Source organism: Odocoileus virginianus, chromosome 9 (genome assembly GCF_023699985.2).
Source record: "Odocoileus virginianus isolate 20LAN1187 ecotype Illinois chromosome 9, Ovbor_1.2, whole genome shotgun sequence".
In the NCBI taxonomy this organism is placed as follows: Eukaryota; Metazoa; Chordata; class Mammalia; order Artiodactyla; family Cervidae; genus Odocoileus; species Odocoileus virginianus.
Genome location: NC_069682.1, coordinates 67,180,559 through 67,195,579, shown reverse-complemented (window position 1 = coordinate 67,195,579; position 15,021 = coordinate 67,180,559). Strand labels below are relative to the sequence as shown.

The window sequence follows — 15,021 nt, the reverse complement described above, 5'->3', positions numbered from 1 at the left end:
TCCAGTCGGTGATGCCATCCAGCCATCTCATCTTCTGTCGTCCCCTTCTCCTCCTGCCCCCAATCCCTCCCAGCATCAGAGTCTTTTCCAATGAGTCAACTCTTCGCATGAGGTGGCCAAAGTATTGGATTTTCAGCTTCAGCATCAGTCCTTCCAATTCTTAGACACCTCCAAATGGAAGTCCCATGGACATCTTAGACTCAACAGGTCCAGATTGGAGTTCACCATCATCTTCCCCTCCAGTCCTTCTCTTCTGTTCTTCCCATCCCAGTGGTTTTCACTACCATCCAGCTGTTGTACAAGCCAGAGCCTTGGACTTCACCAGTTCCCTTTGACGCCTCCTTGACCCTCATGTCTGCCCGTCATCAAGTTCTGTAGATTCTACCCACTAAATCACTCTGATTTGTTTCTCTCCCACTGTTTTCTCTGCCCACTTCCCTAATCCAGCATGTCTTGGCTGAACAACTGCATAGTCTTTTCCCTGTCTCCACCTTTGTCTCCTCTGATCCGTCCTGCCCATACAGAAGACAGATCATCCTCCACTGCAAACCCAATGGTGTTCATTCTCCTGTTAAAAACCCTTTAAGACTCTTTGTTGCCTGCAGGACTAAAAACCAGACTCCTTTCCTTTGCACCCAGGCCCTGCAGGCACTACCTATCTTTCTGCCCTCCTCTCCCACGAGTTCTGTCTCACCCAGTGCCCCCAGTCACACCAAACTTGGCCCAGGGGCTCGGATCTGCAAAGCCCTCTCTCTCTTGCTTGGGACATCTTCATCACACTTCCTTCTAACTGGTGGTTTTTCTCACAGTGGGATGAACTGAAGGGACCTGGCAGATGAGCCATTCCAGCTCCTCCTTTAGTGGATGAGTCTCCTGAAGCCCAGAGAGGAGGAGTGATTTGCTGAAGGTCACCCAGCATGTTCAGCATGCTTTATACTAAGCAGAATGACCTCACTTGTCTCCCTCCCTCAACCATGATGAGAGGGAAACTTGGCATAGGCTTGGATCCTCCCCCAAAGGTTCTGGCTCTTTTTGCTGTCTAAATCAGAAAGCTGAGCAAGTGGTAAGTTTTGCTGCGAAGGGGTTGGAATAATGTGGGATCCCTTTGCCTTGGATTTCTGAGACTGAAGTCCTGGTGACACTGCTTCTTCTGCCACCGGTCCAAACCTCTCACGGTTATGCCCCAGCTTTTCCTCACCACACCACTGATCCAGACCCTCGCCTGCAGACACTCCTGCCTGCTGCTTCTCAACTGAAGCAACTTGAGTCTCTCAGGCACAACCTGGCTGGTAACAAGTCCAGGTGATATTTGAGACCCAGAGTGCTCAAGCAAGGTGCCAAATCCTACACCCTGAGCTGAGGTGGGGTTGATGCCTTGGCCATTGAGCTGGTAACCAGGTCACAGACTAGGCCCTGACCCTGGCCACAGACTGAGCTCTCATTCTGGTTATAAACGGGTCCTGACTCTATAACCAGACACCGCTTTGACACTGCTTCCAGACTTAGCCTTGATTCTAATAATAGACAGAACCTTGATCCTCATCCCAGACTGGGGCCTGACCTTGGCTATGACTGAACTCTAATACTGGTCCCAGACTGTGCCTTGACCCTACTTCCAGACTGAGCCCTGATCCTCATCCTTGGTTGAGTCCTGACCCTAGCTGTGGACTAAGCCCTGATCCTGCTCCAGGTTGTGCCTTGACCATGGACTGACCCCTACATAGCTCACTGATGATATCTGTAGTGGTGGGCTCCTGGTGAGAGGTGTAGTTGAATCAAGACAAATCCACTCCTTTATGGGAGGGATAGAGAATGTGGTTTCCTGGGAAAAACAGGAGAAGATCAGCCTCTGGTGTTGTTACACTCATGGATTTTTGGGGTCACCAGCTGCAGAAGGAGCAGGCTCAAAGGACCTCAGCAAAATCATGTCTGGCAGAGCTTCCCAGGCAGTTTAACTCCCAAATAATGGAGAGATTATTCCTGATGATATCCATCAAGCTGAGATTGAGAGCATTTCAGTGAGAAGGTGCTTTAATGACTCTTCAAGGATTTGGGACCTAATGAAGCACACATCAGAGGACGATTTAATCTTTCCCTCATAAAACCCTCACAACAAGGAGATCAACTTCAGAATCCAAATTCATCCTGACACAAAAATGTGAGCTCAAGACAGTCCTGGATCACCGATAATTGTCTGGAGCTAATTGCTGTGGTCTTGGGGGTGTTTAAGAGCAGCCAAGGGTGGATAGGTGTGGCAGAGGGCATCCAGGGACACGCTGAGCTTTCCCCTGCAAGCCCCTGGAAGGAGCTGACAGTAGTGACATTGGAGAATAAGCCACAATAAGGTGAATTTGGGGGCAGTAGAAGGTCTTGCTCAGCGATGGCTGGCCCATCCCCTTCAATGTGGACTCTGCTTCACAAATCCCTCTCCAAATGGATTAGTGGTCAGCAGATAGCCACAGCTATTTGCCTAACAGGGAGCCTTAAAAGTGCTGAGAAACTCAGCACTTTTTATGTTCCCAGGCCATAAATGAGACAATTAGGTCTTATGAGAGCTACTATAGAGAAAGCCAAAAGGAGCTGCAGAGCTGATCCAGGTATGTGTGGGGAGGGTCACCATCCTCAGAATGGTTTCTCCAGCTCTCTGAGCATGAAAGTGGGGTCCCCTGATCAGGGGCTCCAACTGGGCCTCTCTGCCTTCTATTCACAACTTGCTGTTAGCTGAGGTCTCCCGGACCACAGAAGCAACATCTCCTCTCAAATGCTGAAGCTTCCTATGTCTTCTATTGCAAAGATTTTTTTCTGTTGCATAAAATTAATTGATATTGTGTGTATGTGGGGGTGGAGGGAGAGATCATGAACAAATAGAGCCCAGCCACTGATTTCCAAAGGAAACATATTTTGTAATAATTAGCTGGCAAAAAGCTGGAAATGATGAGATGCAAACTCAATCAAGCCCTGGCTGGTGCATAATATAATCATTTACACTAAATTTATGTCCATAATGTTGTGCAACCAGGGAAGGTATGAGATAAAGTGATGGGACCCTCCTCCTACTTTTTTTCTTTCTATTAAAAGAAGACAACCTTTTTATTAAAATTGAAGTCGAGTTGATTTACACTGTTAATTCCTGCTGTACAGAAAAGTGACTCAGTTACACACATATATACATTCTTTTTTAATATTCTTTTCCATTCTGGTTTATCCCAGGATATTTGATATAATGCCCTGTGCTATAGAGGAGGACATTGTTTATCCATTTGACATATAATAGTTTATATTTACCAACCCCAACTCCCTGTCCATCCCTTCTCCACCCCCACTCCCCTTGTCAAACACAAGTCTGATCTCTACATCTGTGAATCTACTTTTGTTGTGTAGATAGGTTCATTTGTGCCATATTTTAGAATTCCACATATAAGAAATTCATATAATATTTGTCTTTCTCTTTCTGACTTACTTTACATAGTATGATGATCTCTAGTTGCATCCATGTTGCTGCAAATGGCGTTACTTTCTTTTTTGTGGCAGAGTAGTATTCCATTGTATGTATGTACCACATCTTCTTTATCCATTCATATGCTGATGGACATTTAGGTTGTTTCCATGTCTTGGCTACTATGAATAGTGCTGCAATGAACATAAAAGTACAAATATTGTTTTGAATTATAGCTTTGTCTGAATATATGCCCAGGAGTGGGATTGCTGGATCATAAAATTCTATTTTTAGTTTTCTGAGGAACCTCCTTACTGTTTTTCATAGTGGTTGCACCAACTCACATTCCCACCAACTGTGTAGGAAGGTTCCCATTTTCCCACATCCTTTACAGCATTTGTTATTTGTGGACTTTTTAATGACGGCCATTCTGACCAGTGTGAGGTGGTACCTCATTGTAGTTTTGATTTGCATTTCTCTGTTAAGGAAGATAACATTCTTGAGTAAGACACAGAAGACTTAAAGGAAAAAAATGTACAGATTTACTGTAGAAAAAAATTTAAGTTTTAAAGTATACAGTGAAACACAGAGCCAATGTTAAAAGAAAGCAAAGACTGATAGAACATACTGACAGCATATGCAACAAAGAGCTGCTATACTAGATATAAAAGAGTTTCTGCAGATCAATAACAAAAGACAAATATGCAGTAGGAAAGCAGGCAGGCTTCCCTGGGGACTCAGTGGTAAAGAATCCGCCTACCAATGCAGGAGACACGGGTTTGATCCCTGATCTGGGAAGTTCTCACATGCCTTGGAGCAACCAGGTCCGTGCACCACAACTATTGAGCCTGTGCTCTAGAGCCTGGGGGCCACAACTACTGAGCCCATGTGCCACAACTACTGAAGCCTGTGCACCCTAGAGCCCGTGCTCCTCAACAAGAGAAGACACCTCAGTGAGAAGCATGCACACTGCAACTAGAGAGTAGCCCCTGCTTGTCCAGCAACGAAGACCTGGCATGGCCAAAAATAAATAAAATTATTAAAAAGAAAGAAAATTAGGTAAAGAGTGAGGCCAGGTACCTTCTAGGAGAGGAAAGATGACAGCAATGTTGCTCGGATCTCCTTTCCAAAGAACCTCTTGTGGGGAGAAGTGATTGACAGCCTCAGTTTAAAGTATCTTTTGTTCCATGGTCACTCCAGGCCAAGCTTCCCCCAGCCTATTCACAGCCAGCAACCAAGTACACTGGGGTCTTTGAATCAGGACCCTCAGAAACTCTCCAGTAGCCTGATGGAGCCTTTCTCAAAACTGTGCTGTGTCTGAGAATATTCCTACCTAATTCTTCCTTCCCCTCCTCTGTCACAAAAGTGTCAGACCTGCACTTGGTCCAAAGGCTCTCCTGCCTCTTGCTCCTTCTGCCTTTTGTCCTCCAGAGGTATTTCTCCTGAAAAGGTCTTGCTTGTCTAATCCCATCTTGGCATCTGCTTCTCAGAGGCTGTGAACTGATACAACCCCAGATCCACATAAAAAGTTATTCAACCTTCCTTGTAATTAAGAAAGTACAAATTAAAATGTCATTCTATCTTCTACAATCAAATGGACAAACATTTAAAAGTCTTAAATATCTTGTTTAGTGAGGGAGGTACAAAATGAATCTCCCATATTGAGCTGATGCCAAGAGTACAAATATACATAATTCACTGAATCAGCATTTTACTTCCAGGAATCTATTCTATAAAATATGTACATATATGTACAAAGATATTCGTGGCATTATTTATATTAGTAAGAAACTTGAAAATTTCTAAATGTGCATTAATAAGGAACATTTACATCAGTTATGGAGTACCCATACAAAATAATTTGCAGTTGTTTAAAAGAAGGAGGTCAAGCTGTATGATGTGAAAAGATGTTTGTGATGCCAAGCTCAGTGCAAATAAGGACAAAACCAAAGGATATATTGTGTACTGCCTTTGAGTAGGAAAACTCATCTGTAAATGAGTTTATATGCATACAAATTGGTGAATAAGTACAAACATCTGGAAAGGTATTTGCTAAATTGCTAAGATTATTTAGGGGAGGAGAGTGAGATTAGGGGTAGCTATTAAAGGGAATTCACACTTTTTACTCTATTTCCTTCTTTATTGTTTAGATATTTGACTGTGAATGTGCATTCTCACATTTAAATAAAATGAGTGATAATACATAAGAACAAAGAAAGACCTCTGCAGTATAGCAGTTATAAGGAGTGTTGGCCTCACTGAGTCTGTGTCCATATTCCAATCATCTGTTCAGAGTGTTTGGATTCTCCTGGGAATGGCCTTCCGTGGCAGCTAACGGCATAAAAAATTTGTTCTTATTCTCATCTTTATCCTTTAAAATTACTTTTACAAAAATGTTAATAGGCGATGGCATTGCCCGTGTCAGTCCTTGCCTGACAAACCATCCCTGATTCTGAATCTTTTTATTCTTTTAAAAAATCCACTCCCTGCCCCCAATCCTCTGACCTGAAGGCTGAACATACTATCACTGAAGATTTTGTAGACACACCCTAGCTCTCTAGCCTCAGTTTCCCCATCTGAGTTGGAAGAGGCTGGATTAAGTGGTTTCAGTGTCCTATGAATATTTCAAGGACTCTGAGGCCACTGGCTTAGAGTTGCTGTTCTTGGCACAGTCTGGACAGGCAAGGTGCCAGAGAAACCCACCCATAGACCTCGCCTGACCTTCAATCAGCTCATCCACCTCACCTGGCATCATTGCTCCAAGGTGAGCCACCTGGCTGCGTAAACACGCCCCCAGGACATGGCTAGGTCCTCCCCCATCCACGTATCAGGTTGGCCATGCTTTGTTTCTTACTGAGTCTTGATTCCTCTGATCAACTATTAACAGTGTGGATTCCTGTTGCATTTTCTTTATTGATCATGTGGTGTGTAGAAGCCCCAGTGGCTACTTTGCCCAGCTTCCCATATGATCAATCACTTCATACACCACATCTGCTGAAAAAATAAACTCGGAACCAGTACAGCTACAGGTTCATAACCCTGAGACAAACTGCAAACATCAGGGTCCCCCAAATAATAAATCCTTGGATAACTTTCCTTAATCCTGAACTCCCTAACAAAGACAGGTTTATCCTTGATTGTTGTTATGATTATCTCTGAAGATACCTTTGCAATTTTGAAAATTGTGTGAGAAAGTGTGTTTTCACTCCATAAGCAGATAAATGTAAACCCGACAAGTTTGGAGACTCATCAATTGTTTTCCCTGAAATAACTGCTGTGTTTCGTGTTTGGGAGCTGGTCCTTCTGAAGCCTGACTCCTTTATACTCTGCAAGTAAACTTTTCTAAATACTTCTACATCTGGGTCTGCCTTGACAGATGAGATAATGTAATGTGTTAATTTGTATGTGTGCCCGTGTTCCCTATGCTAAGTGGAGAGGGGTTTGTCTTCCCTTGCTAAGCGGGGAAAGGAGAAGCTGCCTAAACAGGAGTCTCTTTCTTGGTGTTCCTGAGAACCTGGCCTTCCTGGGTGCAGGAAAGGTAAATCAAAGTGAGGTGGGAGAGAGGACTTTGAGGGACAAAGTGGAACCAAGTGACCAGAATAGGGGAGGGAGAGCACGTTCCCAATGATCAGGAAGCACATGTTGTCTGGGGTTCTGTTGAGAGAAGGGAATTTCTGAAGATAGTAGGATTCAGAGAGGATGACTATGAAAGGCTTCTAAGGAGGCTGGATCCCTGGTATTGGGGCTCCCAGTTGGGCAGTTTCCTGAGCCCAACTTGGCACGGAGGCAGTATTGCCATCTGCCACCAAGGAAACTGAGGGCTAAGGAACAACCCTCACAAAGGCTACCAGTGTGGACCTACAACCCCTGGATATCTGCAAAGTGGGCTCTTTGTAAGAAACACTGAGTAGAAACTTCCTGCCAGCTTGGTAAACTGAGACCTGGGATAGGTTTAGAGGAAAGAACACTGTGACGAGTCTCGCCTTTCTGAGCTCAGCACTCACTACCATTTCTCCCAGTATTTAGCACCCTCTGTCTTGTGTGGTCCCTGACTTGTGCTCTGCCCACCCCCAGCCTCCTGCCCCCTCACACCCTGCATCCTGAAGGACACACTTTTGTTTGTCACATTTTGAACAAAAGGACGTATCTTCTTACCAGTTGTCCACCATGGGGCCTTGTACCCCGTAGGTGCTCAGAAAATGTTGGTTGAGATGAAACAAATTGCACTGAACTGTAACCCACATCCCAGCCCAAGCCCTAGCACCAGATTTTGTTTCTGGTTGATAGTCAACACAGGATTGCAGAATGGAGAAAGGTGAGCGAGGTATTCCAAGGTGACCACTCTGTGGGAGACAAGATGAACCTGGATGAGTAAGTTCACGTGTGTTGTTCAAAAGCACATTAGTGACCTGGTTTAATCACAGGAGACTGGCGAGCAAGGGGCCTGCGCATCTGCGAAACTAGCCATTTTAAGCCAACCCTTGCATAGGAGCTGGTGCCGCTTGATCAATTAACCCCACGCCCTTGTCTTCCATCTGTGCTTGGATGGAGATGCTCGGCTCTGCCATGAGCGCAGAAGGTAATATCCATCCTTCGAATAGGCTGCATGTGCGTGCGTAATTGATGGGTTTCTGCAATCAGGAGAGAGAGGAAGAGATCCAAAATCAATTGCTCGCTGTCTGTACACAGTGGCTGGCCCTTCTTGTGGCCTGGGAGGAGAGGGCAGTCAGCTGTGGCCTCTCGCTAGGGACCCCAGTGGGCCAGACGGATCAGGCCTGCCAAGGGCTGTTGGGAGGGCTTGTCCTCTGTCTTCAGCCACAGCTCTCCCTCCTGGCAAAGACACGAGTCCTGCTTCGTGCCCAGGGTCACCCGGACACCTGTCGAGTGGTGGAAACAAGCTGTTTTAAAAGGTGATGTCTGGCCAGTGTGAGTACACTGGCCTCTCTCTGAATCATTTTTCAAAATTCGTTTTCAAAGTAATTTTAAATGGTTGGCTATCCAAGTCTGTCCTAGGGGGATGCATCATTGAACAGCCTTAAGGGTGGGGTCTAGAATCACACTGCTTGGGTTCAAACCCCGAGTCTTCCACTTGTCAACTGTGAGCCCTTGGGCTTGCTCAGCCTCTTGGGGACTCTCTTCTTCATCTGTAAGCTGGGATAAAATTGATACTCAACTCATAGACCCTTGTGGAGGGTAAACTGAAATAATCCATGGGACAAGAATCCATGAGATTATCCACAGTGCTGGGTACTCTGTCAACAGTGCTCCTGCTGGACCACTGGGTGTGTTGAATGTGTGATTCTGGAAATTAATCATGTTTGATCTCTGATTGATTAGTGGTTTTTTTGCTAGACTATCAGCTCCACCAGGGCTGTGGCTATCTTGTTTACCTCTGGACCCTCAGAACGTGCACTGAGCCTGGCTCTTACAACACACTCACTAAATATCGTTTCAGGGGAAAGAGAAGAAAGGTGATGTGGCCATGAGCCAGGGATCTGGAGGGGTGGGGCAGCCGTAGGGGTCTGGTGGTAGGAATTAGGTCCCAATGTCTATCCACAGCTACACTGTCAGTCCCAACAGGGAACGAGAGTGGAACCCTGGAGCAGGGTTCAAGGGCTTAGTCATGGACACTATAATAAATGGCTGGTTTAGAGCAGCTTTATCACCCTTGGGACTCTGTCCCGTGTGTGGGCACCAGACACAGGCCAACTTAGCACAAGCATCTATTTGGCTGGGCCAGAGAGGTGACATCATTGTGGGCAACTGGGAAGGTCTGTGGCAGGCAGGAAACAGCATCAGCATCAACAAGATACACTGACTACTAAAGTATCCCAGTGGGGGCTTCTGGGAACTCACATGAGCTTTCAGTTCAGTTCAGTTCAGTTCAGTTGCTCAGTCATGTCCAGCTGTTTGTGACCCCATGAACTGCAGCACGCCAGGCTTCTCTGGCTTCCCTGTTGGTCCATCACCAACTCACAGAGCTTGCTCAGACTCGTGTCCATCAAGTCAGTGATGCCATCCAACCATCCTCTGTTGCCCCTTCTCCTCCTGCCTTCATTCTTTCCCAGTATCAGGGTCTTCTCCAATGATTCAGTTCTTCACATCAGGTGGCCAAAGTTTTGGAGTCACATAAATATGGGTAGAGATTCATTCCACCTTTGTGCTCTGAGCAAATGATCCAATTCCTAAGCCTTGGTCTCCCCATCCATAAATAGGGAAACTGTATGGCTAGCCTCGCAGATGTGTGATTGAATTGAAAACATATACATAAAATGTCTAGAGCAGTGCATAGCTGACTTTTCATAAACACGGGTGTTCTTCCCCCTCCCATTTAAAACTCATTCAAAAGGCAATATCTCATTTTTTGGTTCCATCTGAAAGAAGCAAAGTACTTTTCAGACATCTTTATTTGGGAGCAATGAGTGATTGACCCATAAGTTCATAGGGGGAATTTAGTGATTATTTTCAAATATGTGGAATTCTCAGGTTCCTACAGCTTTCTCAAGTAGAAAGTAAAGCCGGCCTCAGCTTCTGACAGTCCTTATAATTACCTTTCAGTGAGTCAAGCTGAGGTTTATCTTTGTGGCTGAGGTTTATCTTTGTGCCCTAGGTTGGTATGGGTTGCCCCTCACTCTCCACACCCACATTTGAAGGTAACAGCTAATTATGATTTATAGCATGGCCTGGTTGAAGCTGGCCTGCTTGTCTGGGGGTAGAGCCTTATAGGTGACCCCCTTCCCTTTCAGACAACAGTATGGAGATTCAAAGATGGCATGGTCCCCCATGATCAAAGGGCCCAGCAACTTTTCTATTAAAAATAAAGTGTAGGGATATGCATTAATGCTGGGCTGCTGACAACCTATAATTCCTGTGGCAGCAGCAAGATGTATTTCTCTTTTAGAGTTTTGTTAAGAGGTGTTTTTCAGTGGTGGGTAGGACTGTGTACACTGAGGCTGTGAATTAAAAGCATGTTTTTTTTGTTTGTTTGTTTTTTACTCTGTGGAAGCAGAGGAGGGAGGCCAGGCAGATTCTATAATGAATGGGACTGTGTGTGTCCTGAGGTTGTTAACTCATCCAAGACCAACAGGGAATTGTAAAGACCTACTCCTGGACCTCCAAGAAACTCTGTTCATCCATCTATTGAACCACTGATCCATCCATCCATCTGTCCACCCACCATGATTCCAACAAGTATTCATCAAACGTCTCCCAAGATTCTGGAGATAGTAGTAACAAAAATAACATCAACATCAGTGGATAGTATGGTGCACTTACTATAAGCCAGCCTCTGGGTTAAACACTTTATATAATTCATTTGATCTTCACAACAACTCTTTGATTTAGGGACTATTATTATCATCCTTATTTTACAGACAAGGAAATGGAGGCTCATAGAGGTTGTGACCTACCTAAAATTTCAACCTGTTGCAGATGCAGAAGTTGAATTCAGTTGATTCCAGAGTCCACACTTTTCCTCCCAGTGTGTCCTTTGGTTTGGTCCACATCTCATGATGAGCTAGCATCTGCAGTATGGATTCATAGGTGTTGCCTAGGTTTGTCACTGGAGTCTCTGTCTCTACTTTAGATCTACCTTTTGATCAATTTGATGGGATTCAGAGAGGGGAGTTTTGTGAATATTGTTTCATTCTGCAATCAGTTTGTAAGTACTATTGCAAACATCAGTAGTAGTAATAGTAGCAGAAATAATAACAGCTAACATGCATTGGGATCCTATGTGTAAGCTCTGGTCTAAATGCCTTATAAGTAGTAACTACTTCAGTCCTCTCATCAACCCTATGATATCACTTCATCAAATTCCCATGATTACTCTTATTTTACAGATGAAGAAACTGAGGAATAGGGAAGTTAAGCAATTTGCTATCTTTCTGGAAGTCTTCCTATAATCCATGGGCATGCTTTGGGTTGCAAACCACAGAAAAAATCTATCACTTGCTTAAAGAATTCTTTAAAAAAAATTCTCATGTAACAAGAAGTCCAGAGACAGGGAGTGTCCAGGGCTTTGGCATGGCAGATCAAAGATGCCATCAAGGACTCACCACCCGTCTCATTCCTCTGTGCTTGGGATGGTGGTGCCTTGCCGCTGCGCTTGTCACACTTATGGTTACAAGACGGCCACCCCATTTCCAGTTTTAGCTCTATGTCTGTAGGCAGAGAGAAGGGGGTGCTAGGAAAGCGGAAGCCTTCCCAGAAATTCTCAGTAGGTTTCTGGCACATTTTACTGGCCAGGAGTGCGTCACAAGCCCCACCCTGAGCTTCAAGAGGTTCTATAAGATTGAATACCTCCCCCCACCATCCTTTCTAGCCTTTACAATGCAAGGATAGGGAAGAAAGAGTGGGGATGGGAATTCGGTGACCCAACCTGCAGTGTCCACCACATTCTCTCTCATGTGTTTTTGTTGTTGGTGGTTCACTTTATTATGTTTTAATCTACAAGCTTCTCCCTGTACTTTTTGATTTTTCATGACCATAAAGTTTTTTTAAAGTTTAATTTTTATTTTATATTGGGGCCTAGTTGATTTACAATGCCGTGTTGTTTTCAGGCTTACAGAAAAGTGATTGATATATGTATATACATATATCTATTCTTTTCACATATAGGTTATTCAGAATATTGAATAGCATTCCCTGTGCTGTACAGTAGGTCCTTGTTGTTTATTTTATGTATAGTATTGTATGTTAATCCCAAACTCTTAAATTATGCCCTTGGCCACATTTCCCCTTTGGTAAACGTAAGTTTATTTTCAAAGTCTGTGAATCTATTTTGTAAATAAGTTCATTTGTATCATTTTTCAAAGGTTCTGTTTATAAGTGATACATCATATTTGTCTTTCTCTGACTTCACTTAGTATAATATTTAGGTCCATCCATGTTGCTGCAAATAACATTATTTCATTCTTCTTTATGGCTGAGTAATACTCCATTGTATATATGTACAATATCTTCTTTATCCATTTCTCTGTTGATGGACATTTAGGTTGCTTCCATGTCTTGGCTATTATAAACAGTGCTGCAATGGACATTGGAGTGCATATATCTTTTCAAATTATGTTTTTCTCTGGATATATGCCTAGGAATGGGATTTAAAGAGCCCAGACTAGTTGTCTTATAGGACATTTCAGACTGCTTCTCTAAATTGCTTAAAGTTAAAAAAATTGAGATATAATCCACATACCATAGAATTCACTGTTTAAAAATGTGTGATTCAGGAAAACAGTATGATAGTTCCTCAAACAATTAATCAGACTTACCTTATGATCCAGCAGTTTCACTTCTGGGATTATATGTCCAAAACCTTTGAAAGTAGGCATTGGAACAGATATTTGTACCACAGTGTTCACAGCACCACTCCAATAGAGAAGATGTGGGGACAACCCAAGTGTCCATCTATGGATGAATAGATAAACAAAACGTGGAGCACCCATTACAGTGGATTATTTTTCAGCCTTAAAAAGGGAAGAAATTTGGACACATGCTATAACATCTATGAATCTTGAAGACTTTTATGCTATGTGAAATAAACCGGATACAAAATCATATAAAATATTACGTGATTCTATTTACACAAGGTACCTAGAGGAGTAAAATTCATAGAGACAGAAAGTAAAATGGTGGTTGCCAGGGGATAGGAGGAGTGAGGGATTGGAATTTTGTTTTTAATGCATACGGAGTTCCTTTTGGGAAAGATGAAAAAATTCTGGAGATGGATGGAGGTGGTGTTGCACAACAAAGTGTGTGCTTTTAATGCTTTTACTGCCTGAACTATACACTTAAAAGTGGCTAACTGGTAAACTTTGTCTTATCTTATATGTATTTAATGCTTCTTGTTGGTGAAGGAGACAAGGGTAAATGGAGCTATCTGCATTCTTTCTTCCAATCTCCACTAAAATCATCTGTATTTGCCCCCAGGAAGCCACATTGTCCAGGCCTTGGGCGAAACAGAGGAGAAGGTCAGGTGTGGGAATCAACAGCATGAACCACGGTGAGCTTTTTCACCATCTTCAACGTGATGATGAATCACGACTCTTAACATATCAAGAGCAGCTTAAAGACCTGAGATTGCTGAGCCAGATGAAAAGAAGACTCCCGGGAAATATTCAAAGGGCTGCCATGGAAGGGAAATATAGTATCAGTGAGAATTTTAGAAGCTCACAGATATGGATTTAAATTCTGGCTCTGCCACTTACTGGCAACATCTTGGGCATATTTATCTCTCTGAGGGTCAATTTCCTCTTTGGTAAAAGGGAGATAGTTACAGACTTGTAGGGTTGTTGAATTAAATAACTTGTAAGATACACTCTATTCCTCTCCTCTCTGTGTCTGCTAAGGGTAAAGCTGTAACTGTTCATTTACAAGTTATATTTTAAAATCCATGTTGCAAGACAGGACTTCATTAGACATGGGACAGTCATATAGAAGAAGACAGAGAGCCATGTAGTTGAGGATGCAGATAGATGAATAAGTGACTATGACACAAGGGGAGGCTTGCTGCTTTGTTAGAAGCATTGAAAGGACCAGGAGGCCACCAGGAAACTACAGCTGACACTGAAAGTCTTGGGGATGTTCTCAGTGGATCATTTAAGCCAGGTCTTTAAAGGTGAGTAGGAGTTCTCCAAAGCAAAATTATGTAGGTGAGAGAGCAGCCCAGTTAAAAGTGAAGAGGTGTGAAAACAGTGCTTTTAGGGATGGGTGAGAGATTGAAGAACTTGGCTGCAGAAACCTAGGGACAGTCATGGTTTAGGAAGGAAACTTGAGTATTAGGCCTTGGATTATGAACTTTACCTCTCTTGAAAGTCTTATAAGACTTTTAGGGCTTAATATTTGGCAGGATTCTAGAAACACTAATGAAAGAAGAGGTGCTGGAGGCAGGGAGACCAAATAGGAGCCCATTTCAGAGTTCAGGGGAAGAGAAGAAGTTGGGCTAGTGGTGAACTGCTATGCTGCTAAGTCACTTCAGTCGTGTCCGACTCTGTGCGACCCCATCCCTGGGATTCTCCAGGCAAGAACACTGGAGTGGGTTGCCATTTCCTTCTCCAATGCATAAAAGTGAAAAGTGAAAGTGAAGTCGCTCAGTCATGTCCGACTCTTCGCGACCCCATGGACTGCAGCCTACCAGGCTCCTCTGTCCATGGGATTTTCCAGGCAAGAGTACTGCAGTGGGGTGCCGTTGCCTTCTCTGGCTAGTGGTGAAAGATGAAGGGAAACCAAACGGGGAACTTGGAAAAGGCTCAGGGTAGGTTTATGAGGCAAGAACGTGTCTGAGAATGGCTTTCCGAGAACCCACAGTTTGATATAGGGACACAGTTGGAACCAGAACTCAGAAGCTCCACTGTCCTGAGTGGCAAAGTGTTAGCTGGGAAGAACTGGATCTAAATTACAGCACTGATATTGGCTGTGTGACTTTAGGCAACTGTCGTTTCCTCTTGGATCTCAGTTTCCTCATCTCTAAGCACAAATGACAGTATCCACTATGTTGTATGAAGATTAGACAAGATTCCTTAAAGCAGTATTTTCAGATTGAAGGTCTGCTTTTCTGTAAACATCAGTACCACATTTAACTTTCAAGA

At 43.7% G+C, this 15,021-nt stretch overlaps 1 long non-coding RNA gene across 1 annotated transcript in view; it reads left to right on the top strand.

Moving 5' to 3' along the window:
- LOC139036777 (uncharacterized) overlaps positions 1–13,756 on the top strand; it is a 28,049-nt gene extending 14,293 nt beyond the window's left edge. The window contains exon 3 of the long non-coding RNA XR_011489633.1: positions 13,364–13,756. This is a non-coding gene — a long non-coding RNA (uncharacterized lncRNA). The remainder of the gene's footprint in view (positions 1–13,363) is intronic.
- The last annotated feature ends 1,265 nt before the right edge of the window (positions 13,757–15,021 follow it).